The following is a 19,322-nucleotide window of genomic DNA, read 5'->3' as shown; positions in this document are numbered from 1 at the left end:
AATTCTCAAGCTTATATGGAAAAAAAAATTCAGAAAAACCTAGACTATGATAGACAGACTAGAAAGACTCCATAAATTCAAGACTCACTATAAAGCTACAGTGATCAAGTCAAAGACAATGGTTAAAAGAATAGATGAATAGATAAGTGGAACAGAATGGGGGGCTCAGAAATAGAATCACACAATATAGTCAACTTATATTTGATAAAAAGGCAAAGGCAATTCTATGGAAAAAAGTTAGTACTATAATAATAGTAACCTTGTTAAGACTAAACAAAATATTATAAATTATCCATTCAGAAGATCTTCACGACCCAGATAATCACAATGGTGTGATCACTCACCTAGAGCCAGACATCCTGGAATGTGAAGTCAAGTGGGCCTTAGAAAGCATCACTACGAACAAAGCTAGTGGAGGTGATGGAATTCCAGTTGAGCTATTTCAAATCCTCAAAGATGATGCTATGAAAGTGCTGCACTCAATATGCCAGCAAATCTGGAAAGCTCAGCAGTGGCCACAGGACTGAAAAAGGTCAGTTTTCATTCCAATCCCAAAGAAAGGCAATGCCAAAGAATGCTCAAACTACCGCACAATTGCACTCATCTCACATGTTAGTAAAGTAATGCTTAAAATTCTCCAAGCCAGGCTTCAACAATACATAAACCGTGAACTTCCAGATGTTCAAGCTGGTTTTAGAAAAGGCAGAGGAACCAGAGATCAAATTGCCAACATCGGCTGGATCATCGAAAAAGCAAGAAAGTTCCTGAAAAACATCTATTTCTGCTTTATTGACTATGCCAAAGCCTGTGACTATGTGGATCACAATAAACTGTGGAAAATTCTGAAAGAGATGGGAATACCAGACCATCTGACCTGTCTCTTGAGAAATCTGTATGCAGGTCAGGAAGCAACAGTGAGAACTGGACATGGAACAACAGACTGGTTCCAAATAGGAAAAGGAGTATGTCAATGCTGTATATTGTCAACCTGCTTATTTAACTTCTATGCAGAGTATATCATGAGAAATGCTGGGCTGGAAGAAACACAAGGTGGAGTTAAGATTGCCGGGAGAAATATCAATAATCTCAGATATGCAGATGACACCACCCTTATGGCAGAAAGAGAACAAGAACTAAAGAGCGTCTTCATAAAAGTGAAAGAGGAGAGTGAAAAAGTTGGCTTAAAGCTCAACATTCAGAAAACTAAGATCATGGCATCCGGTCCCATCACTTCATGGGAAATAGATGGGGAAACAGTGGAAACAGTGTCAGACTTTATTTTGGGGGGCTCCAAAATCACTGCTGATGGTGATTGCAGCCATGAAATTAAAAGATGCTTACTCCTTGGAAGGAAGGTTATGGCCAACCTAAATAGCATATTTAAAAGCAGAGACATTACTCTGACAACAAAGGTCTGTCTAGTCAAGGCTATGGTTTTTCCAGTGGTCATGTATGGATGTGAGAGTTGGACGGTGAAGAAAGCTGAGTGCCGAAGAATTGATGCTTTGAACTGTGGTGTTGGAGAAGACTTTTGAGAGTCCCTTGGACTGCAAGAATATCCAACCAGTCCATCCTAAAGGAGATCAGTTCTGGGTGTTCATTGGAAGGACTGATGTTGAAGCTGAAACTCCAATACTTTGGCCACCTCATGTGAAGTGTTGACTCATTGGAAAAGACCCTAATGTTGGGAAGGATTGGGGGCAGGAGCAGAAGTGGACGACAGAGGATGAGATTGTTGGATGGCATCACTGACTCGATGGACATGGGTTTGGGTAAACTCCGGGAGTTGGTGATGGACAGGGAGGCCTGGTGTGCTACGATTCATGGGGTCGCAAAGAGTCGGACACGACTGAGCGACTGAACTGAACTGATCCATTCAATATTTGTTAAGAAGATACCAAAAAAAAAAAAAAATTTAAATATTGATTTGCTTCTTCTAGTAAGAAAAAATACATATTTTGAATATATTTCCATTGCAACATTATGCTTGAGATATGGTGATTGTACTTTTTACTCTTGTGAGGCGACTTGCCATCTAAATTTTATGATAGCAAAATTGACCCGGTCTGGCATATTTGCCACTATGCAAATAAATTGAATTTGCTAGAAGTAGTCCTTTAATGCATATTAATCCCTCCTGGGCCATAATCTTGCGATTGAATTACCTTCTGTTTGATGTATATTTGCACACAAATGGCTCACTCAGTGGACAGGTAACAGAGAACTCAGAGCATCTGGCATCAACTATAGTGCTATATTAAAACAAATGCATTTTAATTCTATATGCATTTGCACTCAATATAAGTAATCTAAAATAATAAGAATACTATGCATTGCATCCTATGTTTCAGATATTTTGTTCACAGTTGTCATATATTGTCATATTTAATATAGAAAAACACCATGGGGTAGATACCATTATCAGAATTTTGTGAATTAGAACTCTAACTCTAACCTAATGTAGGTTAAGCTCCAAAGTCCCACAGGAACTATTAAGAATAAGCAGAGGAGCAAGAATTTTAACATAGATTATTATTTGCATAGTTGATGCTCACAATCACATACTACTATAATCAGTGAAAATTGTACTGAAAGAAGGTTATTAAAATAAATGCACGTTCAACATATTAGCTATTTTCATAATAATTCTGCATGATAAGACCTCTACTAAATTTCATGACATAGAACAACAAACATTTCACTCATGAGTCTGTAGGTCAACTGGCATATGACTGATTTAACAAAAGTTCAGCTTTGTTAGGGCTTCCCTGGTGTCTCAGATGGTAAAGAATCTGCCTGCAATTCAGGAGACTTGGGTTTGATCTGTGTTGAGAGGATCCCTTGAAGAAGGGAATGGCAACTCACTCCAGTATTCTTGCCTGGTGAATTCCATGATGAGAGGATCCTGTGAGCTACAGTCTATGGGGTTGCAAAGAATCAGACATGACTGAGCGACTAACACAACTTTGCTAGGTTTTAAATTTCATTTTGTATCACAATCTGCTTTACTATCCTCATTAGACTAGACCTTACTTGGAGCCTTTTCTTCTTACGGTGAAACGCAGATAGCTTAAAAAAGTAAGATCAGCTGTGCAGCTTATTGAAGCTTCTGTTTGTTTTCCATCACATTGGCTAAAGTAAGTTATTGGCAAAACCTAAAATCAAAAGCAAAGGAAAGTATACATTCTATTGTGATCATCTAGAAGGATATGGGCTTCCCAGGTGGCTTAGTGGTAAAGAATCCACCTGCCAGTGCTGGAGATGTAAGAGACTCTGGTTCAATCCCTGGATCAGGAAGATCCCCTGGAGAAGGAAATGACAACCCACTCCAGTATTCTTGCCTGGAAAATCACATGGACAGAGGAATGTGGTGCGCCACACTCCATGGGGTTGCATGGACTGAGCAACTAACACAACAACAACAGAAGGAGATGAATATTTGCTATGTGTGCGCATGCATGCTTAGTCACTCAGTCATGTCTGACTCTTTACAACCCCATGGACTGTAGCCCATCAGGTTCCTCTATTCATGGGATTTTCCAGGCAAGAATACTGGAGTGGGTTGCCATTCTCTTCTCCAACAGATCTTCCCAACCCAGGGATCGAACCCAGTTTTCCCGTATTGCAGGCTGAGCCCTCCTGCATTTACCATCTGAGTCACCAGTGAATATTTGCTGAATACTAATCTAATTTCTCTCTCTCTCTCTCTCTCTCTCACACACACACACACACACACACACACACACACACACTATCACCACTTTACCATGGGTATACATTGCCGATGGGTCCCATGTCCTTCCTAATCAAAAAGTCATTGCTCAACTCTAATCACTCAGTCTTCTACTGTCTCCATGGCATTTAGTTGGCTTCTTTGAGTTTGAGAGTCCAGCTCTCATATTTATCATCAATTTTTAAAGAAAGAATAGATGTGACCTGCTGGGCTTAATTACCCATACTATAGTTGAAGAAGAAATGATTTAATACCACTGCAGAGATATTAAAGACTCTAATGACTTAATTTTATAACTGAAAAAATTAAAAAGGAATAGGGATGAAGAGAGATTCACCCTGAAGATGGAGTAATTATTTACAGAGATATAGGATATAATATTTTTGAGTATTTGGATGTCAAATATATCTTCTATAAGCATAAATAAGCATTTGCATATATGCTAATCTGCTACAGTCTATAGAGTTTTATAATGTGATCATTTCTTTGCAGGATGTTGGCTTTTTGGTGCCAGACTAAGAGCTAGCCAAGTACAGGGTCATTCAAACCTAGAGAAAGAGGTAATGATTTATCCATTTATCCACTTAAGGTGTTTAAGAACTGAGTTCTAAATTAATATATAATGCCTATACATGTTCTTAATATGCAAATCCAGAAGGGGAAGAGTAATTTGAGATTACACACTCAAGATCATAGCATGATGAGCAATCCTTTCTCTGTAATAGAAATATTTGCTCTATAAAATCATTGAATGGTTTTAAAAGTCACATGGCAAACTGATTTGTCTTATGAGAGTGAGAATCAGTTTAGAAAAGCTGTCTGTGCCTTTTCCACCACTACATGTTCTGCCTTAAAACTTATTTCTTATTACTCAAAACAAACATTTGGGAAGATTCTGAGATGATCAGAGAAGTTCTCGTTTTTTGTTGCCATCTGGATGCAGAATCCAAAGCAACACTATCTCTTCAAAAAAAAGCTATTCCTGGAAAACAGAGAGCTGAGGTTATATTGAGGAATGCTCTGACTTAATGCTTACCCCTATCTCATCGTAATTCCAACGAATCTAAGGCAGGAAAGAGAAAGAAATTCTTTCCAAACTTCAGAATTCAGTTTGCACTTAGTCATCAACCACATGATATGGTACAGATTCAATTCAAGATTTTTAAATTTTATTTTTCAGAACAAGGAAATTGTTAAGAATACTTGTCACTGGGTCTGCCATTCTCAAGTTCTCTGTAAAACTATAGTAAAAGCATAGGAATCTTGAAGAATTCTGCTGTGAGGTTATTGTAATGATGAAGACAGGAAAGGATTCTGGATAGAACAGACTGAAAATTTGTCACTGTCCATTTTGGAAAAAGGCAATATTAAAGTTTAAGAAATTATGAAGAAGATGAAGAGTATGAGCATATATTCATGAAAATCTGAAAGATGTCATAGGAAGTCAGAGAAAGGGAGGCATCACTGTTAATACTTAAAAGAGATAGGTTTTACCTAAAGTAGATGCTCTACCAAGTAGCAATTACATACTTAAAATTCACCATTCATGGAATTTAGGCTGATATTATAAATTATTAAGAATAATTTGCCTATAGAGAAGAGACCTGCAGACACAGTGGGAGAAGGAGGGTGGGATGAATTGAGTAGCGCTGAAACATACGTATTACTATATACACTGAAAAATAGATAGCTAGTGGGAACTTTCTGTATAACAAAAAGCTCAACCCAGTGATATGTGACAACCTAGAGGGGTGGAATGGGGTGGGGGATGGAAAGGAGGTTTAAGAGGGAGGGGACATAAGTAGACTTACGGCTGATTCACATTGTTGTATGACAGAAACCAACACAGCATTGTAAAGCATAAAAAGAAAAAATAAAAGAAGAATAGCATGCCTGGGTTTGTAGCTATTTTAGAATTTCTTTCAAGTAATTGCTTTCATCAAGTAAAAGCTTCATGCTTCAATATTTATTCCCCATTGGTCCTCTTCTCTCCCACCCCTACTCCCCACAACACCACCACTTGTATCTATAAAGTAGTGTCATATAGTGATAATCTGAAATCCCTATTGTGGGTGAATATTACACATTAATCTCTTACTAACTGATTTTTTGATCAGCAAGACAGTGCGTTCTGCTCTATAGATGCAGGACATGTGGGAGAGACATAAACGTTAAAATGTGTATTTAAGTATCTAAGATGCTCCCAGCATAAAGGAAAACAGGAAGGGGAAAGGACAATGTGAATCAGTTCATGATTTGGTTGGAAAAACAAAAACGTTTCTGGGATCAGCAAGATAGCGATACAGGAATTTCTAGTACTGTCTTCTTCCAGAAATATTGAATAAATATCTGCCCATGAAAATGTCTTCAAAGGCACTAAGGATTCCAGAAGTTAGGGATTACAGCATTTGGGTGGAGCACAGATAAAAGACAAAAGACACATTGAAGAAAGTAGTAAAGATAGGTTTACATTACCTCTAGGGCCCCTGCTCAGACCCAGTCAGTCTAAAGTGGAAACATCTTCCACTTGACCTCACTGCAAGGACCCCAGCACCAGGCTTGTACCAACACCACTAACTACTGTGATGCCAGACTCCCAACCCACACTAGCACCAGACAGATCCCCAAAGCCCCAGGGCCCAGGTGGTCTCTTGTGGTCCTAGGCCCTGCCCTAGTATCAGGTCCTTCACGGACCCAGTCTCTATACCAGTGCCCACAGATCCAGGATCCTCCTTTATTTCAGTGCTAAGCCAGTCTCCATAGATCCAAGCCTCCAGGCTGTCTCCCAGAGATGCAGGCTCCAGGCCAATGACAGAGTTAGGTTGGTTGCCAGTGATCTGAAGCTCCAGGGTGGCTCTCAATAACTCAGGCTCCCAGCCTGTGCCAACACCTCCCAATCTGCCTTGTAGACTCAAATGCCATGGAGACTAAAGTAATCAGAACTGTATGGTATTGGCATAAAAACAGACACATAGGCCAGTGGAATGGACTGAGATTCTAGAAATAGACTCATGCATATATGGTCAATTATTTTTGACCAAGGATTCAAAAATATACACTAGAGAAAGGTTAGTCCCTTCAATAAGTGGTGTTGGCAAAACTGAATAACCACCTGTACAAGAATGAAATTGGACCACTATTTATATCAGTCATGAAAATTAACTCAAAATGGATTAAAGACTTAAATGTGAAATCTGAAATTGTTAAACTCCTAGAAGAAAACATAGGAAAAAGTTATCAACATTGCTGTCAGCAACGATTTTTCAGATATAAGACTAAAAGTATAAGTATCAAAAGCAAAAATAATGAAGGGGGCTATATTAAATTAAAAGGTTTCTGCAAAGCAAAATAAACAATAGAATTAAGACAGCTACCTGAATGGGAGGAAATATTTGTAAATCATGTATCTGAAATATATAAGGAGCTCATATCAAATAAACAAAATAATCCAATTTAAAAATGGATAGACTTGAAGAGGCATTTTTCCAAAGAAAACATACAACTGGCAAACAGGTACAGGAAAAGGTTCTTAGCATCACTAATAATGAGGGAAGTGCAAACCAAACCCACAAGATATCACTTCATATCTGTTAGCATGGATTTCTTCAAAAAAACAAGAGATAACAAGTTTTGGAAATGATGCGGAGAAAAGGGAACATTTATGCACTGTTGGTGGAGATGTAAATTAGTACAGCCACTCTAGGATGCAGTATGAAGGTTTCTTAAAAACCAAAAACACAACCACTATTGATCCAGCAATCACATTCTAGTTATACATCTAATGGAAATAACCTCAGGATCCAGAGGTTAATATCTGTATTGTAAAGCTCACTACAGCATTAGTCACAAGAGTTAACACATGAAAACAAGTTAAGTGTTTATGGACAGATGGATGGATAAAGAAAATGTGAAATCTCTCTCTCTCTGTATCTATACAGATATAGATAGATATAAACATAAGTACACCCAATGGTATCTTATTCTTTTATAAAAAGAAGGAAATACTGCCTTTTTGTGACAATATGGGTGGACCTCAGGGCATTATGCTAAGTCAAACAAATAACATGCAGAGGTCCAATACTGGATTACCTCACTTACATATGATTCTGAGGAAGCTGAACTCACAAGTGCAATGGTGGTTGTTAAGAGTCTGAGGGGTGGAGGAAATGGGGAGGCAACTGATCAAAGAGTACAAACTTCCAGTTACACTATGAGAACGTTCTTAGGATGTGATGGGCAGCATAGTGACTATAGTTAATAATGTTCTGTTCAGTCGCTCAGTCGTGTCCAACTCTGCGACCCCATCGACTGCAGCATGCCAGGCTTCCCTGTCCATCCCCAGCTTCCGGAGCTTACTCAAACTCATGTCCATCAAGTCGGTGGTGCCATCCAGCCATCTCATCCTCTGTTGTCCCCTTTTCCTCCTGCCTTCAATCTTCCCCAGCATCAGGGTCTTTTCCAGTGAGTCAGCTCTTTGCACCAAGTGGCCGAAGTATTGGCATTACAGCTTCAGAATCAGTCCTTCCAATGAATATTCAGGGCTCATTTCCTTTAGGATGGACTGGTTGGATCTCCTTGCAGTCCAAGGGACTCTTAAGAGCCTTCTCCAACACCACAGTTCAAAAGCATCAATTCTTTGGTGCTCAGCTTTCTTTATAGTCCAACTCTCACATCCATACATGACTACTGGAAAAACCATAGCTTTAACTAGACAGACATTTGTTGGCAAAGTAACGTCTCTGCTTTTTAATATGCTGTCTAGGTTGGTCATAACTTTTCTTCCAAGGAGAAAGCGTTTTTTAATTTTATTAATAGTTATTAACATTAGTTAATAGTTATTATTAATAGTTAATAATAGTGTATCATATACTTGGCAGTGGCTAAGATCATAAATGTGCTCACATATACACATTTGCACACACTCACACACACACAGGTAATTATGTGAGGTGATAGAGGTGTTAATTAACCTTACTTTGGTGTCCATTTCATAATATATCCATTTATCTAGTTATCCCACTGTACACCTTAAATTTATACAATGTTACATGTCAATTATACCTATAAAGCTGGCAAAAAGAATTTTCTGGGTCCCTGTAAAGGGAGAGGGAACTCAAAATCATTCTATGGGCTTTTGGGCAAACTCAAAGAATACTGGGGTCTCAGCCCCTCTTCTAGAAAACTGGACCTTGAATATTTATATTAGCCACTTCAATTTGGCCCAAAGAAAATGCTTTTCCTGAACAAACATCACTGTACTATACGTGAAAGTCACAGTGGCAAGTTGACTTCATCTTTCCTAAAAATGTGTCCAGTCTCTGGTGCTGTAGTCTCCACTCCAGGCCTAGCCCCAGTGCCAAAGATGTGAATTACACACACACACATGCACACACACACAGACTAAGGCAAGGCTTGAAATGCAATGACCTTGTTATAAGATAAAGGGCCTCATTTTCTTTTCAGCTTGGATAATCCTTGTTCAGAATGTCCACTTTTGAAGCAGATGACATTTGTATTCTTATTTTTTGCTTCTTAGACATCCACCAAGATAAACCACAGTGGTCTCTGATTAATGTATAACTATTGACAATATGTGGGTTCCCCAGGTAGCACTACTGGTAAAGAATGCACCTGTCAATGCAGGAGACATAAGAGACATGGGTTCAATTCCTGGGTCAGGAAAAACCCCTGGAGGAGGGCATGGCAACATACTCCAGTATGCTTGCCTGGAGAATCCCATGGATAGAGGAATCTGGCAGGCTGTAGTCCTTAGGGTCAGAGTCAGACACGACTGAAGTGACTTAGCATGGAGGCACACATTGATAATAGGCAATCCCACAGTAAGACTCCAGGTTCTGATAAGAGCTTTCAGTCTTTACAATTATAACTCCTAGGAGTCTCCTATATTCTCCATGTATATTTGTCCCTGTAATTATTTTGACAGCTGCAAAATAGGTCATTAGCCAATAAATTCCTCCTTGTTCTGGAATTCCTATTCCTTGGGTTTTCTATGAAGATCAACTGTTTTTCTTTTTTACTTTTCTTTCCTTGTTTTATTCAGATACCACTGAAACAATGGGTTTATATAGAACATTTGGTGCATATAATAAAAAGAGGTAGTAGAAAGCTTTCTGAAATTTGAAGGAAAGAACGTGAGGTACCCTGTACATGCTATGGAATTAAAGAAAACACTTCAAGTCCTCTTCCATTTAAAGAGGATAATAATACTAGCTCACTTAAACTTAACAACTTGTTTTCAGGTCAATGAACTAATTAACTTTTTTCTTTTTTTTTTTTTTAATTTTTCCATTTTTTTATAGGAAGCATTTATTAATTGATTGTGATATAAGTGTTCCAACTCATATTCAAATAACCCCACATATTCCTTCATTGAGATTTAGGACAATGTTGATAACAAGCACCTTTTTTTTCAACTCTGCATTTCCTCCCAACTCTACAGGGCCCACCCCAGGACCCAGTATGAAGAATGGAGTCAAGTAAGTGCATGCAGAACAAAAAGTATAGTGACCTACATTAATCAAACCAAGGAGACTTCCCTGGTGGTCCAGTGTTAGGACTTTGCCTTCCAAAGCAGGAGGTGTGGGTTCCAATCCTGGTCATAGAGCTAATATCCCACATGCTTCATAGCCAAAAACCTAAAACAGAAACAATATTGTAAGAAATTCAATAAAGATTTTAAAAACACCCAGATGTTTTGCCGTGAATTTTAAGCAGCTCATATGGCCTGGTCCATTCTCTTTTCAAGTTCGAAGACATCAGACAGGTTCCTGGTTTAGCAGCTAACTTCTTTTAAGAGCTGGTAATTTGCCCAAACAAGGGGATCCTGCACTTCTGGGGAATCTGCAACTCCCATCTTTGTTTTTCTAGCAGCACCTCACCAATAGGAGGAGACTGGTCAGGCTCTCAGGCGCTCCTTCTTGGTCTCGAAGAAAGTGACTCTGTGTATCATTGCACAGATGATAATGTCCAGGGCAAAGATATCAGCCTTGGCAGTGTAGCACCCGTCCCAGAGTTCAGGCTTATTTAGAAGTCTGAGCTGCAGGCCGAGGCAGCTAGTATTTATTCGCACTCACATCCGTGTTGTCTTGATTCCCCTGTTTGCTTTGGAGACCCGACGGAGGGGGAACAGCCCACCACAGACTTTGCTTAGTTCAAAGTCTGCCATCTCGAGGATGGGGGTACCAGACCTCTCTGCATTGAGTTTGTCCTCCGGCTGTGGTCCCTGTGCAAACCGGAGTCTGAAGGCACTGGCACTCCCGAGCTGTAGCATGAAGCTTTGTTGGTGGACGGGTCTCGCCTACAGGACTAACTGATTTATGTCTTCACCTTTACATAAGTCCATGACAAATTGGAGGTAATAAGCCTCAGCATAACCCAGGATCCTGTCTCTTTTGATGGAGGTCTCCATCGGGCGCAGATAAGGCTATGCAGTCTTATGACCACAGCTCATCTGCCGGCTTGTCAGTTGCATGGCGTGACGCACTCCTCGATCTGCGCAAGATTCTGGTGGTGCCGCTTGAGACTGGTCAGGGGATGGGATTTGGCCATGCGCAGCCCTCTCCACATTCTCCAGGCCGTCTCAGCAAATGTTCTTGACTTCAACAAGGGACTCGCTGTCTCCTAATCAATACCACAGCTGCCGCGCCTCATCTCTGTGCGCCCACCAGGTGCCGCCCTCCACCACCGCTGTGCCAGGTAGGCTCGCTGGAGGCCTTTGCCTCCCCTGGGTGTAGAGTGTCAAGAAAAAATAAGTTAAATTAAAGATTTTTTTTAATAGTTCACTCATTATTAGTCATAGCTTTCATGGCAGTGTGAGTGTAATTTTAATATGAGTTACAAAATGAATTATATCTCTGGAAAGATGATTCACATCATTTTCCATTTGCTTCTATCTAAGCCCTATTGTAGCATGAAGAATCCCACCTGCCTCATATCTTCCTACTTGAACAGATGGATCATAAAAATGTGGGCTCACCGAGGAACATTTAGTCTCATCCCATTACACCTGCTGGCCAAGGAAGAGATACAAAACAGCCACGATCCAGATCTCAGACTTATAACCATCAGAGAGAATGTTTCTGCAGCCCTTACTGGCCAGCTGGGTTTGTCCTTGGCTTGTTCCCAATAATATAAAAGTCAATTATAGTAATTGCTGACCATTAGATATCATGTGTATGCAAGCTCTAAGAACTATATTATGTCTGAGAGTAGATAAAGACAATGGATCACTAATATGCAAAACGTGAGATATATATATATATATATTTAAATTTTTAGCTTGAAGAAATGGATTTTGTTCAAAAAGATAATAAATTAACAGGTTTTATATTAGAGAGACATATACATTTTCAGGAATTCTGTGTAATTTGCCCTCAGGAACATCATATGCATGTGAAAATATGTATTCATGCTTCTGGACATTTGCCATCTATCATGGATGACAGACAAATGGTTGGTAATAACTAAAATCTATATCAATAAGGGCCTGGATAAATAAACTATGGTATATGTATACAATAAATAACTAGGTATATGTCAGTAGTGCTTCCCTGGTGGCTCAGTGGTAAAGAATCCGCCTGCCAATGCAGGAATCGTAGGTTCAGTTCCTGGGTCACAAAGATTCCCCTGGAGCAGAAAATGGCGACCCACTCTAGTATTCCTGCCTGGGAAATCCCATGGACAGAGGAGCCTAGCTGGGCTACAGTCCATGGGGTCGCTAAAGAGTCGGAGACAACTTAGTGACTGAAGAGCAGCAACATACTCAATAATGATGAATAAAATTGAAGTTTTGACAGGAAGCTTTGTCCATGACATGTATTTGACTGAAAAAGCATATTACATACATTATCTATTCTAAGACAATTAAGTCTATACTTGAAAGACAGTACTTGTGTGTGTATGTTAGTAGATATCAAATTCCCTAAAATGTTAATGATAATGAAATTTTAGTGACTTTCTTTCTTCTCTGTGCTTTCTGGCTTGTTATTCATATTATTTGAGTTTATATTACATTTTCCAAAAATGATAATTCTCATTATAAATCATGCTAAGCTACATCTCTGTATATGAGGAACACAAGCATTTTAATTCATTCATTCATCATTTTCAACGGTGAGGCTGGGATGATTTGAGAGAATAGCATTGAATCATGTATATTGTCATATGTAAAATATATGACCAGTGCAAGTTTGATGCATGAAGCAGGGCACTCAAAGCTGGTGCTCTGGGACAACCTGGAGGGATGGGATGGGAAGGGAGGTAGGAGGGGGATTCAGGATGGGGGGGACATGTGTGCACCCATGACTGATTCATGTCGATGTTTAGCAAAAACCATGACAATATTGTCAAGTAATTATCCTTCTATTAAAATTAATTACTTACAAAAAAGAAAAGATCCTGCATACCTCATTAAAGATCAAGGATCCCACTTGCTGCAACTAAGAGCTGATGCAACCAAATAAATAATAAATAAATAAAAATAAATGTTAAAAAATGTCTGGTATATTACAGAGTCCAGTTTCCTTATTATTCCTAAAACCTATCATGGACCAATGCAATAGAATAAAATATTTATATAACAAATGTGAAATATAAATGAGTCACTGAAACCATGCTCACACATACTTAGGTGTCATAGAAATAATCAATTGCTATTAAAAAAAAATCCACAGTCTTATACTCAGTTTCTATATTTATCTAATTGTTGACTGGTAATGCACAGTTTTTGATTCAGCCCAAGTCTATAGATCACAGAGTACCACAGCTCTAGAAAATATGGTAGTGACTAAGGAATCAAAGAATGATTTTTTTTTTAAGAATGACATTTTAAAAGACCATTTAATTAATGAATAAGAATTAAATAAGAATAAGCCAGAAAATCTGGCTTAAATAAGAATAAGCCAGAAAATCTCAGTGGCTTAAACTAATTTTGGATGATTATTTCTCAGTTGTTCAGAGTCCATTGTGGTTCAAGCCATAGACCTCTGTCTTACAGCTCATACTACTTGAAACACTTGGCTTCTGGATCGTCATGATGGAGGGAAAGAGACAGAGGAGGAATAGCAGTTCTTTATTGCCTCCAACTGTAAAAAATGCATGCCATTGCTATTCTCAGTTCATTAACCAGCGTTAATCATATGGCTGTAAACTAAGTACAATTTAGGCTGAGAAATATAGGAGAAAAATAGATATTTAGTGAGCACTAACTTCATTGAGAAATTATTAATCTGAGTTAACTAATGCTGTCAAGATGTTAAAATAATAAGGGAGTCAAGACTCAAACTCCTTTTTTTTTAATTCCAAATTTAATATATATTTGTGTTAAACCAGATAAACGAGGTTCAGTTCAGTCCAGTTCAGTTCAGTGACTCAGTCATGTCCGACTCATTGCGACCCCATGGACTGCAGCACGCCAGGCCTCCCTGTCCATTACCAACTCCTGGAGTTTAACCATACTCATGTCCATTGAGTAGGTGATGCCATCCAACTGTCTCATCCTCTGTCGTCCCCTTCTCCTCCTGCCCTCAATCTTTCCCAGCATCAGAGTCTTTTCAAATTTGTCAGCTCTTTGCATCAAGTGGCAAAAGTATTGGAGTTTCAGCTTCAACATCAGTCCTTCCAATGAACACCCAGGACTGATCTCCTTTAGGATGGACTGGTTGGATCTCCTTGCAGTCCAAGGGACTCTCAAGAGTCTTCTCCAACACCACAGTTCAAAAGCATCAATTCTCGGTGCTCAGCTTTCTTTATAGTCCAACTCTCACATCCATACATGACTACTGGAAAAACCATAGCCTTGACTGCTGCTGCTGCTGCTAATTCGCTTCAGTCGTGTCCAACTCTGTGCGACTCCATAGACGGCAGCCCACCAGGCTCCTTCGTCCCTGGGATTCTCCAGGCAAGAATATTGGAGTGGGTTGCCATTTCCTTCTCCAGTACATGAAAGTGAAAAGTGAAAGTGAAATCGCTCAGTCGTATCTGACTCTTCGCGACCCCATGGGCTGCAGCCTATCAGGCTCCTCCATCCATGGGATTTCCCAGGCAAGAGCACTGGAGTGGGGTGCCATTGCCTTCTCCAATAGCCTTGACTAGACAGACCTTTTTTGGCAAAGTAATGTCTCTGCTTTTTAACATGCTGTCTAGGTTGATCATAACTTTCCTTTCAAGAAGTAAGCATCTTTTAATTTCATAGCTTCAGTCACCATCTGCACTGATTTTGGAGCCCCAAAAAATAAAGTCAGTCACTGTTTCCATTGTTTCCCCATCTGTTTGCCATGCAGTGATGGGACCGGATGCCATGATCTTAGTTTTCTGAATGTTGAGCTATAAGCCAACTTTTTCACTCTCTTCTTTCACTTTCATCAAGAGGCTCTTTAGTTCATCTTCACTTTCTGCCATAAGTGTGATGTCATCTGCATATCTGAGCTTACTGATATTTCTCCCAGCCATCTTGATTCCAGCTTGTGCTTCATCCAGCCCAGCATTTCACATGATGTACTCTGCATATAATTTAAATAAGCAGGGCAGCAATATACAGCCTTGATGTACTCCTTTTCGTATTTGGAACCAGTCTGTTGTTCCATGTCCAGTTCTAACTGTTGCTTCCTGACCTGCATACAGCTTTCTCAAGAAATAGGTCAGGTGGTCTGTTATTCCCATCTCTTTCAGAATTTTCCACAGTTTGTTGTGATCCACACAGTCAAAGGCTTTGGCATAGTCAATAAAGCAGAAATAGATATTTTTCTGGAACTCTTTTGCTTATATTCAAGTAAAATAAATAAATAACCCCCAGCTCTCAGGAGTTTAGCACATGAATGTTTATTCCATGCACCATTTGTGGTCCTGCTGTCTTAATGTGTATATTTCCAAGGTGATAAGAAGAGAAGAGAGTACCTAGAGAAATCACACTTATTGTCTATGTTCTGGCCTAGAGCAGATCCTTGTCACTTTCATTTGAGTCAGTTGGCAAGAGCTGGGCACTTGGACCTACCATTGCATGAATCGTTGTGAGCAATTAGGTAAAGCACATATTTGTTTGGTAACAGTGGCGATATATATACATATATGTATATATATATGTATATATATATATATTCTATATCCTTCAACTAAATCAAACCAGCTCTTAATAATTACATAAGCTTAGGTATTTCTTTTCAATCACAGCTATTTTAGAATGGTTAAATATAATCTGTAAAATGTCTATTTCCTCCTTTATCTTTCACCATCGCAACTTTATGTGTCTACCAAAAGCCATTTCAGCCATTTTTCCTAAATTGTTTAATCCTTCTGAGGGGAAACATTAGTCACAACTGTAAATAGTTATTTGAGCGGGAAATGATAGTCAAATTTGTAAAACTAAAAACTCGTGTAGATTTAGCTTTGTATTACCTTCTTTAAGTTTCCAGTGATAAAAATGGTATACCCGAGAGGGGGGCTAAGATGGCGGAGGAATAGGACGGGGAGACCACTCTCTCCTCCACAAACTTATAGAAAGAACATCTGAACACTGAGCAAACTTCACAAAACTACTTCTGAACGCTGGCAGAGGACGTCAGGCATCCAGAAAGACAGCGCATTATCTTCGAAAGCAGGTAGGAGAAATTATAAAAGATAAAAAGAGAGACTAAAGAGTTAGGGACGGAGACCCGTCCTGGGGAGGGAGTCATAAAAGAGGAGAAATTTCCAAGCACCAGGAAACCCTCTCACCGGCGGGTTTGGGGGAAAATTTCGAATCTCGGAGGGCAACATAACTGGGAGAAAAAATAAATAAAACCCACTGATTACTTGCCTAAAGGCAACTCCCAGCAAAGAACCCCAGACGCTCGCATCCGCCACCAGCAAGTGGGGGCTGAACGGAGAGGAGCGGGCGGCACTGCTTAGGGTAAGGACTGGGCCCGAACGCCCTGAGGGCAATCTGAGGGAGCTAACGTGAGATAGTAACCTAAACTGTGGGACAGCCAGAGAGAGAGAACTATCCCACGAAAAGCTCAAATCTAAGGCACTGCCGGCCCGCTCACAGAACAAAGGACTGAGCGATATCAGAGGAGAGCTAGCCGGCTGCGGACCGCCCCATCCCCTGCCGGACACAGCAGGCAGGCGGGGCCAGCCAGAGCCGGAAAGGGGCAAACTCGGCCCCAGAGAGGGCACCCCCTACCAATCTGCAAACAGGCTCCCAGTTTCTAAACAAAGACAGCCTGAGATCCCGGAGGGTCGCCAGCCACCGGGAGGGTCGCAGCCAGAGACTAGCTCCCCAGAACCGACACAAAGCGCACCGGAGCCGGGCGCGCCCGTAAACCGAGGCGGGGACCAGGGAGGTGATAAGCCGCACCGCCCCAACAGGGCAGAGTGCGCTCGCCAAACTCCTGGCCGCCTGAGCAGCTCCGACCAGGAACGGCACAAACCGCAGGCGCAACCGAGTCTGCATCTTTGTGGAGTTCCGGGAACCTGAACCTGAGCGGCTTAGACCCGGGAAGTGCACGCATCTCAGGGCCCACTCCCCGGCCGAGTAACCTGAAGCCTGAGCAGGGTAGACGGGGAAAGCACACACGCCATGAGCGGGGACGAACCCAGTGCGGCCGAGACACTGCGAGCTCACCACACACACGCCAGTGATATAGGTTTGCAGTGTTCCTCCCTCCCCACAGCACGACTGAACAAGTGAACCTAAAGAGACCACCTCTGCCCCTTTGTGGCAGGGTGGAAATTAGATACTGAAGAGACCTCCAAACAGAAGCCAAATAAGCTGAGGGAAAGGCGTTGGAAGTGACAGGCCAACAGATTAAAATCCCTGTAGTTAACACCGACTGCATTGAAAGGGACCTATAGATCTTGAAAAGTATAAGCAGGAACAAGGATCTATCTGAAACTGAACAGACCCCACACTGCTCACAACAGCCCCAGAGAAAGTTCGGGATATATATTTTTACTATTATCTTTTTTTTTTTAATTTTTTTTTAATTTTTTAAATTGTTTTTCTTTGTTTTTTCTCTAAGTCCTCTATTACAGCTTTAATTTTCATTTTCATAACCCACTATTACCTTGCAAAAAAAAAACCCTATTTTTAAAGCAAACTGCATACATATATCTTATACCTTTTATGTTTTCTTTTTTTTTTCTGTTTCTTTCCTGCTTTACTTTTTTTTACTGTTTTTTTTTTTTTTACTGTTTTACTGTTTTACTGTTTTTTTCTTTTTACACTGTTTTCTTTTTTCTTTTTTTATATTGTATGTTTTATAAGAGTCTAATTTCTACTCTAGATTTTTAATCTTTGTTTTACATATTTGATATCAATTTTGTACATTTAAGAATCCAATCTTTAGTACCCATTTTTACTCAGGAGTGTGATTACTGGCTTGATTACTCCCTCCCCCTGTTGACACTCTTTCTTCTCCACCAGGGAACCTCTATTTCCCACCCTCCTCCTTCTCTTCTCAACCCAATTCTGTGAATCTCTGAGGGTGTTCTGGGCACCAGAGAACACTTCGGGAACAGAATACTGCCCAGATCTCTCTCTCCCCTCTTGATTCCTCCCTTTCTACTCATGCTCACCTCTATTACCTTCCTCCCCCCTCTCATTGTATCTCTGTGAACCGCTCTGAGGGTTCCAGACTGTGGAGAGCACAGAGGGAAGTGCTTACTGGCTAGACTGCTCTCTCCACGTTTGAGTCCCCCTCTTCTCCTCCTAGTCACCTCAGACTCCGCCCCCCCCCTTCACCTCTCCATATAACTCAGTGAACCTTTCTGGGTATCCCTCACTGGGGAGAATCTTTTCACCATTAACCTAAAAGTTTTATTATTGATGCTGTATGGATGGAGAAGTCTTGAGGCTACTGCAAGAATAAGACTGAAAGCCAGGGGAAACATTAATTAATAAGAGATCATCCAATAGCCTCCACGTAGACACTGAAACCAAGCTCCTCCCAAGAGCCAGTAAGTTCCAGAGCAAGACATACTACGCAAATTCTCCAGCAACGCAGGAACATAGCCCTGAGTGTCAATATACAGGCTGCCCAGAGGCACACCAAATCCATAGACATCTCAAAACTCAATACTAGACACTCCATTGCACTCTAGAGAGAAGAAATCCAGCTCCACCCACCAGAACACCGACACAAGCTCCCTCATCCAGGAAACCTTGACAAGCCACCTGTCCAACCCCACCCACAGTGAGGAACCTCCACAATAAAGAGGAACTTCAAACTACCAGAATACAGAAAGGCCACGCCAAACACAGCAATCTAAACAAGATGAAAAGGCAGAGAAATACTCAGCAAGCAAAGGAAGATGAGAAATGCCCACCAAACCAAACAAAAGAGGACGAGATAGGGAATCTATCTGAAAAAGAATTTAGAATAATGATAATAAAAATGATCCAAAATCTTGAAAGCAAAATGGAGGTACAGATAAATAGCCTGGAGACAAGGATTGAGAAGATGCAAGAAATGTTTACCAAGGACCTAGAAGAAATAAAAAGGAGTCAATATATAATGAATAATGAAATAAAGGAGATAAAAGACACTCTGGAGGGAACCAACAGTAGAATTACGGAGGCAGAAGATAGGATAAG

The 19,322-nt window shown here is 40.4% G+C and overlaps 1 pseudogene; it reads right to left on the bottom strand.

Moving 5' to 3' along the window:
• Positions 1–10,649: 10,649 nt before the first annotated feature.
• On the bottom strand, positions 10,650–13,786 carry LOC145545601 (serine/threonine-protein kinase 35 pseudogene; annotated as a pseudogene).
• Positions 13,787–19,322: the final 5,536 nt, after the last annotated feature.

Source organism: Giraffa tippelskirchi, chromosome 4 (assembly GCF_054371585.1).
Source record: "Giraffa tippelskirchi isolate mGirTip1 chromosome 4, T2T-mGirTip1v1.2.pri, whole genome shotgun sequence".
NCBI lineage: Eukaryota > Metazoa > Chordata > Mammalia > Artiodactyla > Giraffidae > Giraffa > Giraffa tippelskirchi.
The sequence above is the reverse complement of the archived record's forward strand: the minus strand, read 5'-3'. Positions and strand labels throughout refer to the sequence as shown.